The sequence below is a fragment of the Schistocerca cancellata genome, chromosome 4 (assembly GCF_023864275.1).
Source record: "Schistocerca cancellata isolate TAMUIC-IGC-003103 chromosome 4, iqSchCanc2.1, whole genome shotgun sequence".
In the NCBI taxonomy this organism is placed as follows: Eukaryota; Metazoa; Arthropoda; class Insecta; order Orthoptera; family Acrididae; genus Schistocerca; species Schistocerca cancellata.
Window position 1 is genome coordinate 23,395,366 of NC_064629.1, and position 27,601 is coordinate 23,422,966.

At 41.4% G+C, this 27,601-nt stretch overlaps 1 protein-coding gene across 3 annotated transcripts in view; it reads right to left on the reverse strand.

Moving 5' to 3' along the window:
• LOC126184687 (RNA pseudouridylate synthase domain-containing protein 1-like) overlaps positions 1–27,601 on the reverse strand; it is a 53,588-nt gene that overhangs the window by 11,083 nt on the left and 14,904 nt on the right. The window contains exon 5 of one of the 3 annotated variants that reach the window (XR_007536861.1): positions 21,506–23,019. The exons of the other annotated variants lie outside the window; for them this stretch is intronic. The gene's annotated coding sequence lies outside the window, so the exon portion shown is untranslated. Of the gene's footprint in view, positions 1–21,505; positions 23,020–27,601 lie in introns of those variants that run through there. 3 annotated transcript variants of the gene reach the window in all.

The following is a 27,601-nucleotide window of genomic DNA, read 5'->3' on the forward strand; positions in this document are numbered from 1 at the left end:
TGCCCCAGGGGGGGTAGGCATCTACCCCTTGGCAAACGTGGGGAGTTAACGGTGCAGGCATCAGCAGAGTGATCCCTGTGTGGTCAGGGGGCTACAACCAACAGGGTACATAGTGGCCCCACCACAACGGACTAGCTACCATGCTGGATATCAGGTGCCAAGATGTTAATGGTCACTGTTGATGCAGAAATCGGCACTGCATAGTGCATGGTGGAAAACGCACCCAGGAAGGTGTCCTCTCCCAAGAAATGGAGAATGGGCAGGACTGCAATGTGATGACGAGAAAGTGGGCTAAATATCTCAAAGCACAATGGACATGATGCACCTTGTAAGGTGCCCTTCCCCAATTGGCTCGCTCTTCGGGATAATTTTGAAGAATGGAGGTCAAACCCTACAAGGGATCATCACATAAATGCCGAAACATGTGAATCTCCTTTTAGTCGCCTCGTACAACAGGCAGGAATACCTTGGGCCTATTCTAGCCCCTGGGCCCTCAGGGGATATCCACAGCTTGTTCGAAAGAAAACGGTTCTTTCATAAGAGCATGACGGGACACGATTCCTTGGTCCTTTAATCTTCTGAGAGCAGGTCTCGATGAACCCAGGAAAAGTGAAGCTCTCCTAGTTCTTGGATGAGTGACAAAGGAGCATTCTAGGGTGCCCTGACCAATTCTTCATCTCGTCTCTGTCTAGAGACTCATGGTCTTCCAGGTACACCATTATCTCTACCTCACCATTATCTCTAAACTGTCTAATCCATCTCCTTGCTGTGGAAGCTTCAACACCATACTGACGTCCTGCCTCAGATGCACTAACACAGTTTTCAAAGAGAGCAGTTATTTACTCACAAACATTCACATCAGCCATTTTGAAGCAGACCTATGACATATGCCAATCAGTTAATATGTTTATTTTAGCTGAAAACTATAGGACACCAGGTGATGGTTGAAGTAATTACAAATAAATACTTCCATTATCAATATTTTTACAGAAAGAACACTTGGCCTTTTCGTTCAAAAACCATCAGCCTATCCACTCAGCCACTGAAACAAGATGTCACATGCTCGTCATCATAGTAATTCTAACAACATGAAGCTCCTATATTTCAACTGTTTCTACATGCTCGAATAATGATTTTCAAAAGAAATGATATGATGAGTTAAACTTCAACATGTACTGTAGCCTAACTACTATATTGCTTCTATTTGATGATGTAAACACCAAGTTGAAGCTCCACAGACTGCTGGCGTTGTGAACACCAACACTTCTGAACTTGGGTATGTGCAATGCTCTGGTCTGGTCTTATTCAGGCCAGACAATCTTTTTGCCTCTCACTGTACATTTGTACATAGCAGAAGTGGGTCATGCCGTTAAAGAAAGGAGCGTAAGTGGCATGTGTGGCTCCAGCAATCAGTAACTCAGACAAATCTGGACATAATGAAACACGTTGACAGAGTACAGATTTTGTTAATGTTCACATTTTTGCAAAAGCACCATACAAACATAAATATAAAATCAGAGAAGTATTCAAAATTATTACATGTCCAAACAATTTTCACCATGAAGACAACTCCAAATCACCAGCGCGTGGCTACCTACACTCATTGCTAAGAGGACATTACCACCATACGTGAACAGAAGCACAAAGAAGACACCGTTTATCAGTGATGTCTTTCCGTGGACATGCCACAGGTGTTTATGTGACGAAACGGCTGATCTTTTACGTGCAGTGGACTCAAAAAATGAAATCATAAAACTGAAACACTAAAAACAGAATTATTCGCTATAAAGAAAGAAAACAATAGATTAATACATGAAAAGCAGTCCTGCACGTGTGAAATACAACAAATGGAAAAGCAAGATGGCGAAAATACATGTGCACCTACGAACACTAAAAATAACACATCCAGTATTTATGATGTCACGATAAACTCAGCAAGCCAAAAATCGGTAGATAAATGGAATACAGTGACATACAATAAAAGAAAAGAGAACACCATGTTTATGCAAAGGTACGAATATGAGTTTCTAATAACTGGTGACTAGCTGCTTAAATATGTCCCCAACTGCAAAATCAACGTCAGACCGGGAATTAGAATGCAACAACATAGCAAATATTTTTAAAATGTGGTAAATTGAAAGTAGATGAATAAAAAACCATGGGGGAACCAAGACTAATTACAGTGGTGTCTTTATGCACACTGGAACAAATTCGTTAAGAAGCAGCAGTGACAAAGAAATTATTAACGAAACAAGAAATATGGTTCGTTTGGCATGAAGTATCTATGTGGGATTCCGGCTGAAAAAGAAGGTCAGCGAGTGACAAATATATCTCCAAAATAAATTATGTCGTTAAAGAACAGTGTGATCGTCTTGGTGCCGCTTTCACAGACCCAAACAAATTTCTGAGTGAAAACGGCCTTGGAAAGAATGGCATGCATTTAAACAGTTAGATTCTGTAACACTCAGCAGAATGTTTACTGATGTCTGAAAAATAATCAGAAGGAAGGGAAACTAATATATCCTGATGGGGGTGAAATCCAATTGCTGCAGCTGAAGAAGCAAAATATAAGCACAACACAAAAAAGGAGAGACTACAGAATATGCTCTCAGAATGCAGCCCACAACATGTATGTCAACAAAAGATAAGTTATATAAAACTACTACATCAGAATATTCAATACGTTGGTAACAAGAAACTAGAAGCAGAAGTAAACCTAAGTGAAATACGACCAGACATGCTGTGTATCAGTGAATATGGCCTAACAAACCCAGATAGCTAACTTGACAATACAGGACTATATCTTACCCAGTAACGTCTGTAGATCTAAACATAAAGGTGGTGGGGTTTCCATATATATTAAACAGGAAAGAACCTAAAGACTGCAAACAGTAAAGGTGTGAGATTATCTATAGCTAGAGAAAAAGACTTTGAAATTACTGGTGTAGTGACTGATGAATTTACATTATTTTGTATGTACAGATCACCAAGTGACAAGATTATCATATTTCTGAAAAAAATATGCCAACTTACTACGAATGAACATGAAGATAAACATTGTTATACATGGAAACTTCAGTTTTGACATGGGAAAAGAATCAAAACCAAGACAAGATATTGATGAATCGTGAATAAAATACAATATGGAGGCAACAATATCTGCACCAACAAGAGTGACTTCTCAAAGTCAGACAGTTATTGATATGGTCATTACTAATATTAATAGGTCTAACTATGAGTCACATGTAGTCCAAACAGAAATATCTGATCATGGACAGCTGATCTTTTGCAAAAGTATGGACATAATATCTGAACCAAAACAAACAACAAAAGGAATCAGGAACATAAGTGAATAAAATATTAACGTCTTTAAAACAATATTAAGCAGGGAAACCTTGAATGAAGCCCTAAAGAACGTACATGAAAAATATGATTCATTTATTACAACACTTAAACGCCATTTTAATGTAGCATTCCACAAAGTAAAGAGACAAGAAAAGATGTAGAATCAGACAAACTGGATTACCAGTGAAATGACAGAACTATGAAGGAAAATGCAGGATCTGAGACGAAGGGGTGAAGCTGAAAGTTATAAAATGCTACAGAAGAAGTTTAGAAAAATAATACAAGAGGCAAAATCAAGAGCAATTAATGATACCATAATGAACTCAAGAAACAAGACAAAGGCAGTTTGGAATGCAATTAAAGGTGAAAGACAGGAAAAAGCTGTATCAAACAAAGAAACATATCAGATCAATGAAAATAAACAACACAGTGGTTACAGATGGTAGAGAAATAGCTAACATACTTAATTATAACTATGTAAATGTGGAAGAGAACTTAAAATGGGAAAGAAATAGACCACAAAAGAAAGTTACTAAATTACTACTAAAATCAAGCAGAACCATGTTCCTGAAACCAGTCACAGAACATGAACTGAGGAAAACTGTACAGAAACTGGAGTCCAAGAAATCAACTGGTGATGACGAAATATTGAATCATGTAATGAAACAAGCAAGTGAGCAAATGATCTCACCATTGCTGGAAATAGCAAACAGATCTCTCAGAAATGAAATTTTTCCAGAAAAACTGAAGATGAGCAGGGTGGTACCAGTGCACAAGAAAGGGGATAAGGATGACCCCAACAATTACAGGCCAGTTGCACTGATATCAGGGTTCTGAAAAATCCTTGAAATGCTTATGTATAACAGATTAGCTGATTATCTGGACAGACAAAAAATTCTCATACCATCACAGCACCATTTCAGAAAAAGGAGATCTTTGGAATCAGCAACTACCTGTCTGACAGATTACATTATACAGTCCTTAGATGAAAACCAAGTTGTATCTGCAATGTTTCTGGATATCTCCAAAGCATTCAACACTACTGACCTTGAAATACTGATAAGAAAATTGGAAAACTACAGTATTCGAGGGCAAGCAGGGAAGTGGATAGAACCATACCTATGCAACAGGAGGCAATATGTAAGACAGGGGATGCACATTAGTCAGAAACCAAAACTATCAAATAGGGACTGCCACAGGGATCAGTAATGGGGCCATTGCTGTTTAATCTGTTTGTTAATGACACAAGTGTTGAAGAGAAAAAGAAGAAAATATTGTATGCAAATGGCATGGCTGAACAATGACTAAAGTGTGGCCAGCTTTAGAGAAGAACATACATATCTGCAAACACCACAGCTCAATGGCTCCTGGAAAATAACTTGTAATAAACCTACGAAAGGCTATGTATGCAGTGTCCAGAAATAAAGTGAAGGCTGTGCACGTGGGATTAGAGGTGGATGAAACAAGACTAGAGAAAGCAGGATCCAACAGATTCTTGCGTATTACTGTGCATAACAACCTGAAATGGAAACAGCATATTAATTCTATCTGTAAGAAACTTAGCTTGATCATGTTTATGACAAGGCAGCTACCACAGTATGCAGACAAACAGCTTCGGTGCACAGTATACCATAACTCTTTGAACCATACCTGTAGTATGGAGTGGTAGTGAGGGGAAAATCAGAAAGAAAAAAAGAAAAGAAAAGAAAAGAAAAGAAAAGAAAAAAGGAAGAAAGAAAGCCAGAATCCTACTAAGAAGAAAGAATTCTGAAACCTGCAGAAACAAGACTAGGCATCTCAACTTTTTCCTCCTTGGACATATATAAAACTACACTATATGTCACAAAAGATAGTGCTGAGTGAACAACAAATGCTAGTGTACACACCCACAACACACAGAGGATGAATTTATGTATGAATCATACCACACCGACTGACAACCCTTGAGAAAGGATCTCAGTACTCAGGTATCAAATTACTAAGAAGTCTGCTTAAAAAACTACATGACAACATACATGACATAAGTTTTCAAAGAACCTAAAAGACTATCTGGCATATAAGAAATTTTGAAGTGTTAATGAGTACTGTTCACATAAAATTTGTAAATACTGTTAATTACAATCAATGATGTTAGAATAGTTAGGAAGTATGTTTTTGTATTTTTGACATGTCCTATATTACATGTCCAATATTACACGTACGTTCACTGTACACCATGTAATCCTCCAGGATCAAATAAAATTCAGTTCAATAATTCTCACCTTACACGCTAGTGACTAGTACACCAGTGAACACTTCCATTGATCTCAATATCATGATTCAATAGTCCATATTTAAACTCTACAGCAAAAAAGATGGGAAACACTGTCTTTAAAGTAGTGCAAATTTGACACTGCAGTGCAAGTTTGACACTGCACACAAGTGTACAGATAGTTTCTGGAAGGAGGCCTCAGCAGGCAAGTCAGAATGTGTGATCAGAAGAGTTTGCAAGAATGAACAACAACCAAGAACTTTTATCATCATTAACAGCCATGAAAGCCTATAACCTTGTGTGATTTGTATTGTATGAAAGTGAAAGCAGAGCATGTGTGTTTTGCATGCTCTTTCCGTATTGCGTTAGCTTGCCCTCTTTCATACACAGACTGGGAATAGGGGCATCAGAGTCCCTATGGCCAGCCTGTTCCCATCACTCTGAACAGAGGGCAATTCTTAAGGTAATCAACCTGCAATTGCAAGAACCTAAGTTCAAATCTTCTACCAGCCATACAGATTTAACAACAAATTTTATTTCAGTCAAATGCTTGGGTAAACTCTTTAATGGCTGTATTGGTTTTGACTGACTAGTGAGATGTAATTTATTCACCTTGTTACATATAATATTCAATAATTTGATTTAACGTATAGGAGACATGACAAGTATTACAATCAGACCATTTTTAGGAGAAATAAACAAGTTTACATTATTTTTTACACATTTATAAGAACAGCCACACAAATACTTATGATGGTTTTTGGTACACAAAAACATAATTTGCTTCTTCAAACTCTGAAACTGTCCTCATTCAATTTCTGAAACTGTCCTCATTAAATTCAATAGAATTCCACCAGAAGATTGAAGCTCTTTTTAGTGAACCAATCATCATATTAAATATATTACTACCTTTTATTTTATTGTAAATTTTTAACCCCATATACTCTGGTGTTTGGGCATAGAGTTTTAAATGGTGTGTCAGAAGTTTAACATGCTTTCTGTGGCAAGTGCTGAAGTTGTGGTGGGAACGTGAAATTTCGACTGATTGTTGGCTTTGTACAAGAAAACCAGTAACTCATATACAGGGTGATAGTTATAGTTTCAAAATGCTGTAAAAAAAGATTCACTGCTCAGAATGACATCAAATTTGAACAGAATATTATTGAAGAAAGGGGCAGGTTATTGGGGGGGAGGGGGGGGGGAGAAGGTAAGGAAATTTTCCCCACTAGATGGATGCAGTAAGCGTCAAAACTTAAATGGGTTCAGCTACAAATTACAGATAAATCACAATACGACAGCTATTGTGTGAGTTACACATTAAACAAACAGTACTGTGCAATGTGCATGACCGTACAAATTTACCATTCGACAGTTATGGCACTGTTAAATACGTAATCCAACCCATCATGGCAAGATCATACAACATTGACTGGGAAAAATCTGTTTTTAATTGTCTTTTGAGGCCAAAAAGCACACAAAAAGCAACAACTGGCGTGAGACTGGTGGAAGACATGTTCAATGCTGTCCACCGTTTTCTGCCACAAGCTGAAATCGTTGAAACGGTATCCACAGAAGATCGGAGTACCTCATGGGGTCCCTTCAGTATGTGTTGTGCAATTCATGCCTTCAGTTCAGCTACGTTTGTAATTCAAGCACTGAACATAATTTCTTTCAGAAAACCTCACAGCCAAAAGTCACACAGATTAAGATCAAGAGATCTGGACAGCCAGGGAAATGGTAGCTGATAATTCTAGTGTTTCTAATTTGCCTCTGCAGCAGCTGCTTCACTGCCTGTGCAGTGTGTGGAGGAGCACCATCTTGTACAAAAAAAATTCTAACCACACAATCATACTGTTGAAGGGTTGGACGGTTGGTGAGTGAAAAAGTGTCATAGCATTTACCAGTAACACGACCCGCAGATCCATCTTCTCGAAAAAATATAGCCCAACAATAATGATGCTGTAAACGTACACCACAAAGGTACCTTCGCCAAATGAAGTGGTACTGGTTGACGTAAGAGTGAATTTTCTGTTGCCCATATCCTGAAATTCTGTGTATTGACATGTCCTTGGAGATGGAAATGGGTTTCATCTGTCCCAACATTCCATGGCCAGTCACTGTCCACTTTCATGTGAGCAAGAAATTACTTAGCAAATGTTTGTCTTACTGGCAGGTCAGCATGAAACAACTCCTGAACATGTGTAATTCTATATGGATAGCAAAGCAGGAAATTTCATAGAATTTTATGCACTGTGCTCACAGGCATATCCAAAGTTCTGAAATACCCCTTGCACTGCATGTTTGCACATCACTGCTTGACCCCTCCAACAATGCTCTGGCCATGTCATCTACTGATGTAGGATCAACTGTTTTCCTCCCTTTGCCATACTGCACTTCAAAAGAATCTGACTTTTTGAATTGTGTAATCTTTTCTCCAGAACCATGACAGACATTGGACCAATGCCTTTTTCCATGCCCTTTCATGTCCAGAACTTCTGCAGAGTTACTGGTGCACAGACAGCATTCTCATTAAAAGAGCTTTACCAGCAGCTTGCAATCCTGCATTGAAACAGTCATGCCATGCAACTGGGATGCAAACTGAGGAACAGCCACATGCCCTGCATCTTATTTTGCATATTCTGCTGCTTACAGCACCACTCTGTTTTTACAGAATTTTGAAAATGAAACTTTAATTATAATCACCTGGTATGTAAAGAGAGGAAATTGATAGCATTTTTAAATTTTTTTATTGGTGGTCAACAGCATACCTGTTTTTTGGCAAAACACATTCCTAATTTTTTAAAATACTAAGTGCCTCATTACATTTGCAAAATTTCTCCTTAAGATTATGACATAATGAATAACAGATCACAGTAATAGTGACAGGTATCTTTGTGGTACTCTATGTTTGCGGCACATGAGAAAATACAATTGCACATGCTAAGCTATTCAATTTATTTGCTAAGTAGTCAATGTGTACCTTCCAATTTAAATTTTTATTTAGGTTTCAGCCTAAAAGCTTTATATGGTTGCTTCTGTGATATCCTGTTATTTTTGTTTACTCCATTCTAATTATTTACTTTTACTTCATTTTGATAGAACCACAATTCAAATTTTTCTAAAGTACTTTTTACTTTTTCTGGAATTCTTTCAGGCACCATATTTTCAATTAAAATTGAAGTATCATCAACAAATAAAACTGAATGTGCATTTTTAACAAGTAGTAGATCATTTATGTAGAAAAGGAACTCATAGGGACTCAATATCAAACCTTGTGGGACTACTTGAGATTTTTTTTTTCTTTGAGTATGAGAAATGACTGCTTCATTTTAAAGTTGCAATTACTATGGTATTTGTTCCCTATCTGTTAAGTAAGAGTTGGCCCATTGTGAAGCAGTGTCTCTGATTATAGATGTCTAACTTTCAATAACCCATAAATACTTCTTCACTGACGGCTATGTCAGTAATTGTTAGGAGACAACATTTCCACGAGGTTTTTACTAGAAGAAACCTCAGAAAAATGTTGACTCCTAGCATATTATGAAACAGCCATCAGGCAACAAGTGTTTACAGTTACTGATAGTAGGGCTGTTCGAGCAGCAGTCCCAAATTATCATGCACATGTGCAGTGTGAAAATGGCATTCCATGTAGCAACACTGACTACTTCTAACTCTCCCTGATAAGCAGTGCACTGTTCAGGCAGTAGGTGCAAACTGGCCACAGATGGCTGGCAACCGACAGAACTAATGCGAGAATTTTCCTCAAACTGCTAGTCTTGTGCATGCACAAAGCTACCATTTCATCCCATACTTTCTGCATGTCTACAATGTTGCTCTTTGCAATGGTGCCGAGTGAGGATCACAAGTGGGTAAAGTCCACAAAAAAGTGTAAAAATAGTGAGGAAAAGTGTTTATCGTCCAATATAGTCAGTGTGTATTGTGAAAACTTGTGCATGCCATGCTACATAATAAAAAAAGTCACAGAAAAAAACTGTGGAACCACAAGAAGTAACAAGGAGAATTACACATGTGGAGCATCTACATTGTCTTTCAGGGAAACAAGTTTAACATTAGGTTCGGATCCCTGCCACTGCAAAAAACGTGCGGTTAAAGGTGTAATGTGCACGATATGTAAAACTGCGTTTCATTATTCATGTGTTAACGTAGATCCTAAACGTAAGATATGGTTCTGCGCAAAATGTAGCAGAGACGAACCTGTGCAAAAACTTAATAAGATGGATTACACAAACAATATCATTGCAGTGTTAGTGGAAGAGATACGCGTTTTACAACACGAGTGCAACAAATCCCCGAAGCTGAACACAACGGGTGTAAATAAATCACTCAGTGAACTTCACTCAGGAATCATTAAGTATGGTACCAAAAATACAAGACATAACGAGTGTAATAAGTACGGGAGAGCAGGCAGTAATGGTGTATGCGAAACAAAGTTCCATTCTTGGTGTGCAAAAGTTGATCCGTCACCGAAAACACATGAAAAATCATCGTCAGAATGGAAATAAGATACCAATGTCTACAGGGTCAGACTAAACCCACCTATTCAACTACAAAACAGGTACGAAGTGCTAAGTGATGATAGTGCTTCACAAAATATTTTTGAATATATACAGGTCCATGTTTCAGCCGTGGCTGCTCCCCAAAATAGGCCAACGCGCAATCCATGTCAACATATGCCTAGGTCACAACAAAAAATACATAACCACATGGGAAAACTGCACATTTTAGCTGATAGCCATGGATGCGGAATAGCCTCTCTTGTTAATGAGGCATCAGTTGTGAAATCCACGAGTTATGTCAAGCCTGGGGCTTCCCTTTTGGAGGTAATTAAGAATGTTTACACTGATGAAATTATCAAGTTGACTTCAAAAGACTTTGTAGCTTTGTTTGTAGGCTGGATTCCCTGCAAGCAGTATGCAGGGAAGACTGCCACATGAACGTGGTCTCCTTAATTGTCCTCGGTTTGTTTGGAAAGAACAGGACAGACCATTCTGAGTTCCATATTTCCGGCAATCTATGGCACGTAAATGACCGAAGGTCCAGTTCTGGGACCTCCATTTCCAGAATAGGCATCCTGGTGGTCAACTTGGCCAACCAGTCAGATTGTTCATTTTCTGAAATCCCAACACAGCTGGGGGTCCAAATGAAACTGGCTGGCCGTCCAGCTTGATGGAAGTCAGAGGTAAGATCCTGGTGAGCCGTACCCGGTTAGTGAGGAGAGTAGCACTGGTCTTTAGTGTGAAGGCTGCTCAGGGAGTCACTACAGATTAGAACACACTTGCCAATTATGTACAAACATGAGCTAATTTAATGACAATCAACTCAGCAATGAAGACATTATAGCCGTTTGGCAGAGAGGGAGTTCATTGCACCATGCATGTGTGTACGCAAAGCCTGTTCGTCTGTCAACTGTTAAGCCATCAGTGAATACCACTTCTGAACCCGGATACTTCTCAAAGACAGCTAAGACCATGCTAAAACCATGGAATCAACAAAATCTTTTGAACCAAAGGAGACTTAAAGACTAATCCAAGGTCGGGGCACAATCCATGGGAGCAGATGTGATGTTTCCCTGAACAGAAGTGACAGTGGAGGAAGTTCCAGTTCCAAATAGACACACTGCAGGCATGCAGCAATTGTAAACCAAGTTATGGGTCGCTATTGTGCGAAGTGGAGCTCCCTTCCATGGAAAAGGACACAGTAGTTGGGATGTTCAGGCAAGCTACGAATCCATATTGTGTAATTCAGCAGCTGTTGTAGGTGTCTGATGGGTAACGAAGGGACTCCAGACTCTACTAGTAGGCCGTTAGCTGTTTACAGGTCTTGTTCAGAAGACTTCTATCACAAGTCAGACCCCAAACTGATAAATGGGGTCCAATATCTGCAATGGTGAGGATGATGATGAAGTATATGGAAGACTCCCATAATCAAGACAGGACAGAATCAGGACTTTGTAAAGCCACAAAAGGGTAGAGCACTCTGCACCCTACCTAGTGTAACTGAGGCAGTGAAGTGTATTGAGGTGCGCCAGCACTTTCACTTAAGTTGGCAAAGGTGGGGAAGCCACGTCAGCCGGGAATTGAAGACCAGCCTCAAGAAGCGGTATGTCTCAACTACAAGAAGTAATTGGTCGTCTAGGTAAAGCACTGGGTGTTGGTGCACAGTACAACAGTGACAGAAGTGCATAACATGAGTCTTGCCAGCCAAAAACCTAAAACCATGGGTGAGAGCCCAAGACTGTGCCTTTCATATGGCACCCTGTAGACAACGCTCAGGAACACCCATACTAGAGAAGCAATAATAAAAGCAAGAATTGTTGGCATATAAGGAGGGCAATACCGAAGACCCCGCACCCACTGCTAGACCATTGGTGGCCACCAGAAAGGGGGGGACATTCAGTACACAGCCCTGCAGGACCCCGTCCTCTTGGATATCAGGGTACTGAGAGAAAACTCACTTGAACCCAGAACATACAGATCTAGAGGAAGTTCTTGACAAAAATTGGGAGTAGACCCCACAACTTGTAGGCTGCTCAAAGAGTCAGTACACACAAGAAAAGACTCCCCAGGGCATGAACAGATGTGCTCAAGAGCACGAGATATAGCCACCAGCATAATGTAGTGAGAATGTAGTGACACCATGTCGTGCTATAAGCCTTCTGTAGGTCAAAAAGACAACGATGAGGTGCTGACGATGTGCAAAAGCTGCCCAGATGGTGGACTCTAGGTGAACCAAATTAGCCAACATAGCCGCTTACTCACCGTGCATTCGAGCAACTTACAGATTACTTACCAATTGGACAAAAACTATCCCTCTCTAGTGGGTACTTATCCTGTTTCAGTACTGAAACTATAGTGCTTTCTTGCCACTGAGGTGAGAACTCACCCTCATTCCATGTCCAATTAAAGAGGGCAAGAATGTGACGCTGACAATCCACTGAGAGATGTTTCAGCATTTTATTGTGGGTGCAGTCTGACCCTGGTGCCACATCAGAGCAATGGGTAAGGTTGGTTGGTTGGTTCGTTTAAAAGGGAGAGGGGGAGAGGGGGGGGGGGGGGGGGGACCTAACTGCAAGGTCATCGGTCCCTTGTTCCAGGTAAAATAATTACACAAGGGAAAGAAGAAATGAAAGCACAATAACAGGAGATTGGAAGAACCAGAAGGACATCAACACTACTATGGACAAAACAGGAAAAGAAAACCACAGAGAGAAGCAAGAAACAGGTAGAAGTGATAAAAACAAGAGGGCAGAAGACCGTGGCTGGCCAACCACGAGAATAAAAAGGAAAGGCCAGCCACTCTACAACCCATTAAAACACCCAGCCAAAAAGTATTAGAGTGGAGAACACAAAGGGATAAAGGACATGCGCGAAAACATATATACAATGATAAAACCCATCGTCACGTATAAAACGAAAACTAAATTAGCTGATGAGGTGTTGTCAGCTAAAATTAATGGCAATGAGTCCTGTAACTGAAGAGTCCATCACAGGGCAGCCAAAGGACAGCTCACCAAGATACGGGCCACTGTCAGCTGGGTGCCGCACCGATACTGAGGTGGGTCATCATGGCGCAGGAGGTAGCCGTGTGTCACCCAAGCATGGCCAATTCGGAGCCGGCAGAGAACCACAGACTTCTTGCAAGAGGCCCACATGGAGGAGTGTCACACATTCATAGTCTCCTTAATGGCACGCAGTTTGTTGTGGAAGCTGAGGTTATGCCATTCCGCATCCCAAAGTCGCAAAACCTTGTGGTGTAGTACTGAACGCAGGTCAGTTGCGGAGAAGCCGATCTCCATAAGCGGTTTCCGCGTAGCCTGTTTGGCCAGCCAGTCGGCAAGGTCATTGCCTGGAATTCCGATGTGACCTGGGGTCCAGACAAACACCACTGTACGACTGGACTATTCCAGGGCATAGATGGACTCCTGGATGGTCACTACCAAAGGATGATGAGGGTAGCACTGGTCGATAGCTTGTAGGCTGCTCAAGGAGTCAGTACACAGGAGAAATGACTCCCCAGGGCATGAATGTATGTGCTCAAGAGCATGAGATATAGCCACCAGCTCAGCAGTGAAAACACTGCAGCCGTCGGGCAAGGAATGCTGTTCAATATGTCCTCCACGGACATACGCGAAGCCGACATGAGCATCAGCCATCGAGCCGTTGGTGTAAACCACTTCGTGGCCTCGGTACATGTCAAGGTCTGGTAAGATGGAGCCGATAGAGAAAGTACGTGTAGGTTCAGCTCCCAGTTATGAAGATAAAAGTAATAGTAATTCTAAATTGTGTATGAGAAAAGTTCGTAAAGGAATTCAGTGTAGAACCTGCAAGTACTGGTTTCATGAAAATTGCTGCAAGATCAACTTAAAACTCGTAACTGATGACTATTTGTGGACCTGTGAGCCGTGCATAGCAGCCGCGTGTGAAAGTAAATTTTCAAACATTATCAAAAATAAGGACGAAATAATCAGAATGCTACAAACCGATATTGAAGTGCTAGAAGTGAAATACGCTGTCCTCCAAGACCGATATACAGCTCTACAAAACAGTAGTGCTTCGACAGTGTGTGTAGATCGGTGTTATGTACGTCGTGAAAACGTAACCGTCGACGACGCCACATTTACATACAAGAAAGGAAACCCACAAGTGAATAAAGAAGCCTCAACAGTGGACAAAGTTCAGTGCTTGATAAACAGTGATAATTCAAATAACAAAAACAGTGCATCTAAAATTGTAGTAGACGGCAACACGTGTACACAAAACACGCGTGGTTGTGTAAGAAGAAGTTCCGATCGCATACGTAAACAAACACAATGGAAAAATAACGTAAAAATATTTGGAGACAGTCATGCTCGCAATATTTCGACATGCATGTCGAACTCTGCTCAAGATGGTTCGTGTATATCAGCAATTGTTAAACCAGGAGCAAAATTCGTGAATGTGGTAGAAGACATACACACAGAATGTGCTAAATTCATGGAAAAAGACTGTGTTGCGATAATCGCAGGAGCAAACGATGTTTATTGCAACGAGGCCAGCACTTTCATTAAAAAGCTACTTGTATTGCTGCAGTTATTACAGCATACAAACATAATACTAACAACTATGCCCACGAGATATGACCTGGCAGACTGGTCTTGTGTGAACAGAGAAATTCGCCTAACGAATAGTAAACTGAAACACTTTTGCACTAAGTTTACGAATGTGACACTACTGGATACAGACAGGTATAAGAGACACTGCTTCACAAAGCATCGACTACATCTAAATCAGTTTGGCAAAAATAAACTAGCAGCAGGCATTGGAAAAGCTTTTCATTAAATAATAGGCCTAAACAATAACGATCATGAAAGCAGACCAGTCATAGCCCTAACTAACGAGGGAAACTAGTGAGCTGGGCCAACTCTAGCAGGATTTGGTCCAGTAACAAAAATCTGCAACAAGTAATTAATACACAAACGAAAGTTCACTCAAACAGCAATACAATTAAAGACAAACAAAAGTTAACAGTGTTTCATCAGAACATAAGAGGCCTATACTGCAAGCTGGATCAGTTCACAGCAAATATAGAAGACACAAAAGGTATAAACAGTGCCCACATTCTGTGTCTAACAGAACACCACATCACTGCTGGTATTGAAGTGGTCCCTATTCCCAACTATGTTTTGGCAACGTCTTATTGCAGGAACTATATGGACAAAGGAGGAGTAGCTGTATATGTAATAATATTGAAATTGTTATAAATGGTCTGTCTGACCATGACGGACGAGTTACTTTCAACAGCTTGGGAATTCCTCTGAGTGACACCTCACTTAGATGGAAAACAGTAAGGAAAATAAGTGAGGAAGCTATTCAAACATTCAGATCATGTCTTCAGCACACTGACTGGACACCTGTTTATCTAGCAGAAACTGCTAATTCAAAATAAAATTTATTCACAAATGAGATAGCAGGTACCTTTGAAAGTGTATTTCCAAAAAAGTCATACAGAGTCCAACCTGCTAGGTCTGCAAAAAAAACCATGGCTCACTAAGGGCATCATAGCTTCCTGTCAGAGAAAAAGACAACTCTACATAGCATCAAAGACTTCTAACAACCCTGCTCAGCTAAAACATTATAAACTCTACTGTAAAATTCTTGCCAAAGTAATTAAAAACTCTAAAACTATGTGTATAGCATCTGAAATTACTAATTCTGAAAATAAAATTAAAACAATCTGGAATGTGATAAAGAGAGAAACAGGGACTGTAAACTACACCAAAGACAAAAATATTGTTTTAACTGTAGACAACTCAGAGATAACTGATAGTGAGGAAATTGCTGAAATCTTTAACCAACATTTTTTAACTGTCCCAACACAGATAGGTTGCCATGGTTCTGTAGATAAAGCTGCCTGTATAATGAAAAATAATTTTCCAGAACCTTTCAGTCAAATAAGTGTGCTTCCCATTACTGCCAATGAAATCAAAAAAATCGTACAGTCTTTGAAAAATAAACATTCTGCTGGTATCGACGATATTTCAAGCAAGCTGTTGAAGGCTTGCTGTAGTGAAGTGACCGAAGTTTTGTCTCACATCTGCAACACATCCATGCAACAAGGAGTGTTTCCAGACAGAATGAAATACTCTGTTGTCAGACCCCTGTACAAAGCAGGGAATGCTACAAATGTGTCAAACTATCGCCCTATCTCTCTATTAACAACATTTTCAAAAGTCCTAGAAAAAGCTCTGTACAACAGGATTGTGGCTCACCTTGGTGACCTGAACATCATTAACAGTCAGCAGTTTGGTTTTCAAAAGGGAGTTTCAATATATAACGCAATTTTCTCATTCACAAATGATGTTCTAGAGTCTATAAACAGCAAGAGGCTGCCAATTGGTGTCTTATGCGACCTATCAAAGGCGTTCGACTGTGTAGATCACCAGATACTCTTCAAGAAGGCCTGTCATTATGGAATTACAGGACCTGTAGGGAACTGGTTAAAATCGTACCTCGAAAATAGGAAGCAGAAGATTATTCTAGACGTTTCAGATAGTGTATCACAATATATAGTGGACTCTGAGTGGGGAATTGTGCAGCATGGAGTGCCACAGGGATCAGTGCTTGGGCCCTTGCTGTTCCTCATATATGTTAATGACCTGCCTTTATCCATCAATAAGCAGTGTAAATTTACAATGTTCGCTGATGATACGAGCATTGTGGTGGATAATGTGTCAACTACTGACTTAGAATAAGAGGTCAATGATATCCTTAAAGAAGTTCTGGGTTGGTTTAGTATTAACTCCCTTTCAATAAACCTGAAAAAAAAAAAAAAAAAAAAAAAACAATTTTATCCAGTTCCAGACAACCCACAAAAACCCAAAAGAAATAGTTATCACACAGAATGATCAGATGATAAAGCAAGTGTACTTATCAAAATTCCTAGGCATATACGTGGACAGTAGGCTGAACTGGGAACATCACGTTCTACAAACACTAAAACGGCTGACGTCGGCAACATTTGCTTTACGAATTTTGTCACGCTTCAATGACATTACCATCTCAAAGTCAGCTTACTTTGGCTATTTTCATTCAGTCATGTGTTATGGTATCATCTTCTGGGGCAATACACCTGCCGCAAAGAAAATCCTCACAGCACAAAAAAGAGCAATAAGAATCATTTGTGGTGCACCCCCACGAACCTCATGTCGAAATCTTTTTAAACGACTTGAAATACTGACAGCAACATCTCAGTACATATATTCACTGATGTGCTTCATAATAAATAACCCCACTCTGTATGAAATGAATTACCTACATCATGAACATAACACCAGAAGAAAAGAGGATTTCCACTGTGAGTTAAAGAACTTTACACTTATTCAGAAAGGGGTAAGTACGCTGGAAGGAAAATTTTCAATTCCCTACCCAACAGCATCAAAAGTATAAGGAGTAGTACATCAGTATTTAAACGTAGCTTGAAAAATTATTTACTTGAGACCTCACTTTATTCACTAGAGGAATTCTTTCAGAGAAATAAGTAAAACCCAGATTGGAAAGATGTTTTTAAATTTTTTGACACTGTTTACTGTTAAACTAATGTAATAATGCCCTAATGTAACAATTCCTGTTTTTCTCATTTCCATTTTTGGATCACTTTTAAACCCAAAGTGGGAAGTTTTGATCACTGTTCAAGGTTAAAATAGATGCAATAATGCCCTAAATATGAAACTGCTATCTTCACATTTATGTTGACTAGTTTTTAAGCTAATAAGTATGACTTTTGTGCACTGTTATTAATACTATAACAATGTCTTTATTCTATGTATTTTATTATGTACATTGACACGTTCCACATCTGAGTGACTTGCTCACATGTACAGATCTATGGAACAAGTATATAAATAAATAAATAAATAAATAAAAAACAATCGAGAGGAAGTAGCAGCGGACAACTACAGGGTTAACTGAGTCCTTAGGGCCATGTGAAAGGAGGTCCAGGCGAAGCCGCGGCCTAGGTGTACACCATGGAATGTGAATTGACCTCAAGTATAGCTGGTAAAGGCAAAGACTCCAGTTCGGAAAGAATAGATCGGACACGAACTGCAATTGGAAGCCCTGCTTTGGTTGGCCAATGCAGGAATGAAGCACCGTGGGTGGAAAAGGAAATGGTGATTCAGATGCACAGGAGAACAACGAACATGTGGAACGTAACTGGCCAGCAGTTGTGCAATGGAGGGACTCCAGCCTCCATAAGGACACTGGTCTCTGGACCCATCCTAAAAGCTCCTGCTGCTAGGCAAATGCCACAGTGGCACACTGGGTCGAGTAAACACAACGCTGAGGGTGCCTCCATACAATGAACCAGAGTCCCATAGTCAAGGTGGGATTGAACACGGGCTCTGTAGAGCTGCAGCAGTGTAGAGACTTTTTTTATGGTGGAGGGGGGCACAAAACATCTAAGGTCATAAGCACCTAATAGAGAACCACAGAATGCTGGGACTGCAAGGGTAAAAAACCGTTTTGAGGTCTAATACAGAAAAGAAGAAAAAACAAATCTAAAGCGTCAAGACGTTACAGTAGAGTATCTAAAAGACATCGACAAGACACCGGAGTCACCAGGTAGAAATCAAACCTCTCGTCATATTACTGCTTTTTAAAAAACTTAAAACGCGAGCCACAGCTCACACGTCATTCGCTAAAAGGTCCGGCAAAGCGGGCGGCAGCCCGACCCTGAGACATAAGTGGCTAAAAAAGGAGCAGAGGATCAGGAAATGTCTGACTATTAATGGCTGGCGACAGAAAGGACAGCTGGGTGCAGGGTCGCCACTCAACAAGTAGCGGCGACTAAAGTGGCAGTGCCCTATTCGGAACCGAGCTAACATTACTTCCTCATGGCGAGACGGCTGGGAGGAAGGCGACCAGGCTGTTGGGACAGGTTTGACTTCTCTGAGTTTGTTCCCATGAATGGAGCACCAATGGTCATGCTAATGTGACGTGATATGCCGACAGAGAAAATTACGAATATCTTGCGAGGCAACAGAATAAGCGGTGGGCCGACCGAGATGGACTATGGCCTTGGCTGCAGCATCAGCAGTGTCATTCCCAGGCACGCCAACATGGCCAAGAACCCACATGAACATCACTTGGGCTCACCCATCCGGGAACAAATGGAAGCCGTCCTGGATCTGTCAAACGATGGGGTGGACTGGAGCTGGATCGTCCAGACTCTGAAGGGCACTGAGGGAGTCAGAGCAGATCACACAGCAAGTGAGCTGGTGCCTCCGGATGTAGTGAACAGCCTGATAGAGGGCAAACAGCTCTGCGTAAAAATTGTGCACTGGTCGAGAAGCCAGTATTGAAACTTATCATCCCTGACAACAAAAGCACAGCCAACACCATGGGCGGACTTGGAACCATCAGTGTACAAAAATATGTGATCGGCAAGTTGTGAGCGAAGTTCGAGAAACTTGCAGCGATAGATCAGCTCAGGTATTGAATCCTTCTGGAATGAGCTGAGGTCAAAATGAACACAAACCTGTGCCTGAAGCCAAGGTGGTGAAGGGCTCTCACCCATTCGGAAAGTGGCAGGAAGTGTTAACTGCAGCTGCTGAAGCAGGTGACAAAGGGGACACCGGGATTCCACAGAGAAGAAATGTACATCTCGTATTGGCAGTCAAGAATGTCATCAAAAAAAGGGTCACAGGTTGGGTGGCCTGGCATGGAAGAAAGCCGATACGCATACCTACTGAGCAGGATGTCGTGCCGATATGTCTGTGGTAGTTCACCGGCTACTATGTATAGACTCTCAACTGGGCTAGTACGGAAGGCATCAGTGGCAAGACGGATCCCCAAATGGTGGATTGTATTTAGACGGTGTAAGATAGACAGCCGTGCACAGGAGTAGACAATGCATCCATAATCCAACTTGGAGTGGACAAGAGATCGATAGAGGCGGAGGAGGACAGTCTGGTCAGCTCCCCAAGAGGTACCACTCAATACACGAAGGATACTGAGGATCGGGTGCAGCATGCAGCCAGGTAGGACATGTGGAGAGACCAACGGAGTTTCCTATCGAACGTAATTGTATCCACGAACGGAAGAGCATTTTGGCCCAGACGTAAGGACGGTGGAAGAAATGCCTTGTACTGCCAGAAGTTGACACAAACTGATTTGGTACCACAAAAGCAAAAATAATTTGTGACACTCCACGAATAGAGACGGTCCTGAAAACGCTGAAGACAGCGTTGCAGGAGACATGTCTGCTGGGAGCTGCAATAAATAGCAAAGTTTACCAGCAATCATTCTTCTCATGAAACATACAAAACTGGAACAGGAAAATCGAGAAGTCATACGGGTAAACAGAGTACCCTCCACCATAAAATGTAAGGTGGCTTGAATAGTGTAGATATAGATGCGAATAAGAGAAGAAGCAGGCAAAGAAGGCAGGGTCAAGGGTCTTTGAACCAGTATGTGACAGGAGAGACCACTGACCAACCCTAGCCACACCTCCCCCTCAACCCCAAAGGTAGTTTAAACATTATAAAAACCACTGTCACTCAAAAAACAGAGAACCAGGTCAATTTTGCTTGAGTTGGCCACAAATATGAGAGGTAAAGAATTCAGAAGACCATGCTTAACATGGAGGGTCAGGAAGAAGGGACATTCAACCAGAATGTGTGGGAGGCTTGTTACATAAAAGAATACCAGGGGTTACTTCCGGTATGACCAGTGTGGGGGCAATATGCAATGGTGGATTCCTTCACACAAGGAAGATTGTCATGCAGCAGTAGTCTCCTTGACAGTGCAGAGTTTATCATAGGGGGCAGTAGCACACCAGATGTCATGCCATCTTTGAGTGAGCAGAGCCCTTAATTGCACCTACAAATGTGCACCTTGGATTGTGGAAGTGAATGGGGAGGGGGGGTATCTAGCTGAACTACTAGACATTTCATTCCCTAGGATACTTTCAACTTGGGACCCAGAGAAAGACAATTGGGCAGATAGTATGATTAAGTTCACAGAGAAGGTCACAAATAGCAGATATCACAGGGTGACACCAGTAAAAGCAGTGAATGGCTTCAAGCGGGCCACGCCAACTCCGGTGCTCCGCAAGCACCGGCTGGCACTGGCAAAAGCACCAGTGCTTTGCTGTGGCGCAGGTGGGGTGGGGTAGGGGAAGGTGAGGAGACAAACACAGCACTGTTGTGGCAATGGCAGGAGAGGAATGTGTTATGACAGCACTTAGTGAGGCGAGAGTTGAGGTGGTGTTTGGTGAATGGGGCTCTGCCAATCAACACGTGTCAGGCAGCACACCGGTAGTAAAATGAATAATAATAATAATAATAATAATAATAATAATAATAATGCCAATTTTGTGTACAACAAAAAGAATAGTTTTATTGCACTCCTTATTTTGCACTAATTTACAACATTCTTTGTTTATCTTTGACACCATTTTGAAGCCACTAATTTTCCGATATTTGGAACAATCATTTTGGCAGTTGCAAGTTTGAAGCATAGCTTCCAACAAAGCATCAGATGAACTTAACCTTGTTTTGTTTTGTTAATATTCATAATTGAAAACATTTGTTCACAAACTAATGTTGTCCCAAGCATAGCTATATATTTCAGGGCAAGGGTGTGAATCCTCGGGAATTCTTGTTGATCAGTGCCTAGTTATACAATGAAATCAAATCACCATCATAATGATAATAGCAGTCTATCAAAACTGAATTGGACTTTAGTTTTATCAGCTCAACTTGGAGGCTTGATGGGGCATCCTCTGGGCACACACTGAAAATGGCATCACAAACACTTTGAGTGCAGATTTTACTCTGTTTACGTCTTCATAAGTACCTAAATTCAAGAATTTTAGGGAGGGGAAAACTGTACAAATTTCCTCATTGAAGCTGGCTTTTAAAAAGCAAATGATGCAATATGAAACTTTCAGTATAGTCACACATAGCACTGATTAATTTATTTTTAGCTTGCAACCCCATGTTCGTCTTTCATGACAGCGAGGTTAGCGATACGTTGCTCATCATCCAAGTCTGGCTGTAGAAAACCTTTCCTATCAACAAACAGAGCTATTTCTTGTCTCAAATGAAAAAAGACAGAGTACTTTTGAGCAACTTAACCGTTGTGCAGCACAATTAAAAAGGCATATCTTTGTGAACTGATTAAATATCCTCCAAGAATCCTTTAAATTCCCGATGATTCAAGCTTTGCTGTCTACAAAACCTCACAATTTTTGCAACATTATCTACGATGGACCTAAACTTGTGGAAAACTTTTGCACTTAGCTGTTCTTGATGTAAAAGACAGTGTACTGTCAAAACTGGGGGAAGCTCAGATTTGTGTACTTTTTTTTTTCATATTTCCTACAAAATCTACCCCTTCCAACAACATTGCAGGGGCCCCATCAATTGAAATGCTGTATAGGCACTCGAGTAACAACTGTATATTGTTCAAAACCACCTCTACAGCCAGGAAAATATCTTCCCCGATTGTGACATTTTTCAAAGAAATTACATGCAACAGTTCCTCAGTAACAATGAAATCTTTTTTGAAACCCCCTTACAAAAATTGTAAGTTGAGCTCTGCTGTGATTGTCAGTGCTCTCATCAAAGGCAATCAAGTACTCTACAAACATACAACATTTACTGCAAAACTGCTCCTTTAATTCTGCACCAATTTCTTGCACTCTTCGAGAAATTGTATGTTCAGACAAGCTTACCGCCTCAAACTGGGCCACTATAGATGGGTGTATTACCTCCAAACACTCTACATTACCTCCAAACACTCTACAAAACACTCTTTTACAAATTAGCCATTCATAAAAGGTCTTCCAGTTTTTGCAGTTTTCAGTGCAATAATGTAGCTTGCTCAAACTGCACTTTCCGGTGTGCAATTCAGCTCACATATCTGCAGGATAACAACAGCAATAATTAATTTTAAAATATTACCACACTAAACAGTCTCATAATTTAGCTTAGCGCAATATCTAAAGGGAAATAGTGCAAGTTTCTGGAGATATGAGTACGGTTACAAAAAGGAATATTTTTGTTTTTCTTTTAGAATGAACAATATAAAAGAGGCTTACCTCTTCAGATTGTGGCAATTCTGACTTTAATCAGTTCTGTTCAGTCCAATAATCCCCTCGTGTGTTGAGTAATGTTTATTTTCGTAGTGACACTGCATTTTCAATGCTTTGATATTTACAGTATGGTGGCAAATTAAGCACAGTGCTTTCTCATCAGACTTTAGAAACAAATACAAATCTCCCCACTGAGCATTAAAAAAAGGCATACCTAAATCCGAACCTTTTCTGCTCATGCTGAATACTCACAAGACTGATTCACAGTGTCCCATTTGATAAGATTCCGAACAAACACTTCAGCACACTGAAGACAACACTAAAGCGAGTACTGTCTCTGCTGCTACAGCCACTACATGGGAGGAAAGAGGAAAGGGAGGAGGAAAAGGACCTGTGCCACTTGCACAAGCAGTAAGTGGTCAAATTGGCATGACCTGGCTTAGAGACTGCTCAATGAGTCACAACATATTAAAATGAGGTCACAGGTCTCTGTTAACAGACAGGTCTTCAATAAAACTGGGGTATCTGTTAATGGACATCAGCTATGCCTTAAAAACACTACTTGCTCCAGGGAGGAGATGTGAAAGCATAAGCTATCCTATCCATGGTTTTAGAGCTGTCAGTGTAAAATATGGTAGCACCCTGGTACTCCTGAAGAACTGAAAGGGACAAACACCATAAGGTCATTGAAGTGACTGAGACTTTAGTAACTTGACACAGATTGGTCCCAATTTGTGACCTGGGTACCAACACAGAGAAAGCGTGCAAAATTGGGGGGGGGGGGGGTGGCAAGGGGGGGGCAGGGAGGGGGAGTATGGGGAAGGAATCAGTATATTCTGAGGAGGATAGATCGAGGTCCTGGCAGAGGGAGGGCTGCGTGGCACATTCCAACTGCTAATCCCACTAGAGGGTGGGTGCAGGCAGTTGACCCCCCCTGTATGCAAAAAGATAAGGATATGCTGGATGATCAGGAAATTGTCGAATGGCAATTGCACAGGTAAGCAAGAGTTGGTATCATCAGAACTGAAGAGCAAAGATCCACATTTCAGCAAGGAGACTGTCTATGTGACTAGTCCAAAAAGCACCAGTGGCCACTCAAACTCCATGATGATGGACTGGGTCTAACAATTTCAGAACCCAAGGCACTACTGAGCCATAGACTTAGCAACAATGGTCCAAGCAGGATTGGACCAATGGTCTTTAGTTTACAAATATGGGGCAGCCAAGTCAGCTTCTTGTCAAAGAGGAGTCCCAAAAATCAAGACTGTGTAGCAACGTCCAAGTGATGCGTACCCAAGAAGAGTTTTTTGTCAGAATGGACTGTGGTATGAAGACAAAACTGTACATTCATGTTTTTGCAGGAAAGAAATGGAAACCATGAGAAAGGAACCCAGCACAGGCCCACTGGATAGCACCTTAGAGCTGGTGTCCAGCAGAGGCTACGGAGTGGGAGCTGTACTAAATGCAAAAGTTGCTGACATATAGCATGGGGGTGACCAGTAGGCCGACAGAGGTCACTAGCCCATCTATGGCGATCAATAAGAGTGTGATAGAACCCTGGGGGAAGTCATTATTTCAGACCCACGGAGAGCCGAGTGAAGTACCAATTCTGACCTGAAACAACCGGTATGATAAAAATAGACAAATAAAAATTGGTAGGGACACTCAAAAGCCTCAGTTATGGAAAGTAAAATTTGATGGCACCAGATGGTATCATATGCCACATGTAGGTCAAAAAAGATTGCAATGGGGTGTTTGCAGTTAGAAATAGCCTCCCAGATTGCTGTTTCCAACCTAACCAGATGGTCAGCTGTGGAGCATCTCTGCTGTAAACTACTCTGAAAGTGGGAACAAAAGGCTCTTTGATTCAAAAATAATTAGTCGGCTGCCATCATTTCAAGCAGTTTGCAGAGTATGTTGGTGAGGCTAATCAGAAAGTAGCTGTCAATGAACAGTGAGTGTTTTCCTGCATAGAAGCTCTCAACCGGGCTAGTGTAAACGTGTTCCACAATGGTGGGATGTACTACGACAGTGCAATATGGACAGACGTGCAGATGGATAAATGAAACAGCCACAGTCTAGTTTCGAACAGTCAAGAGCTTGGCGCAAACAGAGGGAAGGTCATCTGATCCACTTCCCAGGACATACCGATAAGGTGTTCAGCATGTTGCTCCGACATACCAGTACAGAGCCCATCCTAAAGGAAGAGACTTGGTATAACTGTGGATCTTTGGTGGTCCAGACTACACAGTTTGGTCACACCTGAGATGAAGAGGCATACATTCCCAGGGAGAGATATAGTGGTCTTAAAATTCCTTTTTACTGCATTTAATTAGAAAGTGAGCCTTAGCACGAAGTCGTTTAAAAGTGGTAAGGTTGGCCTGATGCAGGGCTCTTCAGCGATCCTGAATACCTACTGCAATGTCTCTCTGGTCCACCAAGGCATCGGCCGGCGATGGAGGGGAACTGTAGAGAGGGGACAAGCAGTTTCAGCAACATGGGTGATCGCATCAGAGATGTCTTGCACAACCTTGTCAATGCAATCCAACAGATAGGGGGCGACGGTAACAGCAGATGCATACAACTGTCAATTGGCTCTTCAAACCATCCAATGTGGTAGTCGGTCAACCTGGCACTGACTAGGAAGTGACACTATCACCGGAAAGTGGTGACTATAACAAAGATTGACATGCAGTGACCAATGTAATGAAGCGGTGCAGCTGGGGGAAGAGATTATTTGGTTGATAGCTGAAAAGGTGCCATTGGCAGCACTGAAGTGGGTACAAGTACTATCACTGATGAGACACGGTTATTGGTCAGTAAGAAGTTGGTCAACTACAAGAAAATGAAACGGTACTTCCCCACATGGACTGGTGTGCACCGAAGTCCTGTAGCAGAAGAGAATGGGGGGAGGGGGGGGGGGGGGGGGAGTTAAGTGGTCTGCCTGCAGGTAAATAAACTTTGCAAATGGCGACTGTGGAGGTCATTTGCACCAGCACCACTACTGCTTCCCACATGGTATGAAGGGGAATCCACTCACTGACATCTGTGTGAACCAATGAATACACTCTCGTCCAGATGCACTCTCAGGGCCAGCACGGGTCTGACAAAATGCACTATAAACACTGTGTGTTGAGGAATGGTCACCAGTGAAGCATGTTTCTTGCAGAGCAACAATTCCACTGAATGGTCATTTTTTTAGTCTTATTTTTCCCCTCTTCCTCCTTCACTGTCTTTGGTGGCTGCTTTTGCTTCAATCATTGGGAGGTGTTGTGCCTCTGATCTGTGAGTCTGTGGAGAGAGGGTTTCTGAGAGGGAGCTTTCTCAATGGTAGATGCTGGATGAAGAAGCTGCTTCTCTGGGCAGGTTCTAGAAGTGATTCCTGATGAGAGGTGGGTGATGGGATAACTGGTCTGGAAAAAATTGAGGTAGTGATGGAGATGGCTGTGACTTTCACATGATTGATCATCATATCAGTAAGATATAGGTGTCCAGTTCTCTCTTTCTCTTTCTCTTTCTCTCTCTCTCTCTCTCTCTCTCTCTCTCTCTCTTCCCCCCCCCCCCCCCCCCCCCCCAATATACGACAGTCTTTTCTGTCTTGGAAACTCGGCAAACTGCTGAAAGTGGAGGATGGTGTTCCATGCAATTGACACATGATGGTGGTTGTTCATAAGGTTTACCCACATGGAGTCATTATCCACAGTTGCTGCATTTTGGGCCTGCCATGCAGTGGTATGACATATGACCAAAGCATATGTGTCACAGGCACCTCATGAGTGATGGGACATAAGGTTTGACATCACACCTGTACACTATGACTAACTTTTTGTGGAAATACATTGCCTTCAAAGGAATCCGAGGAATATGACTCCTTGGACCATATTCATCTTGTGTGAGACAATGATCACTGATATATCACGCAGACTATCACATACCTGAAAAGCTGTAGATTGTGCAGCAGAGGAGGAGCAATCCACTGCACATTTTTCCCAAATATTCAAACTTCTCCGAATTTATGTTCAATACATTCCACAAAATATAATGGCTTTGTTGCAGTAAAAGTACCCCATCGGTTTGAGTACAAAGTATTGGATAAATTTTTTTCACTCTCAGACATCTGGCTTGTCTCTCTTTCCAGGGTATGGAAAGCAGCAGGGTTATTAAGTATCCACACTGAAATGTCTATACCTGTCTGATGAGATGGTTGGATCAGAATGGCCATGGTTTTCATGTAATGTGATATGTCTAATGTGCAAAATGTCCACCCTGATGCCACCTCCCCCAATCAAGGGCTATCCCCATGGGCCCCAAACAGATACAGCAAAGGCCATCTAGCATGATAGGCATTGATGGGAGTCCTGATGTCCCAAGAAGATGGATATCTACTCCTTGGCACGTGTGAGAAGCTAG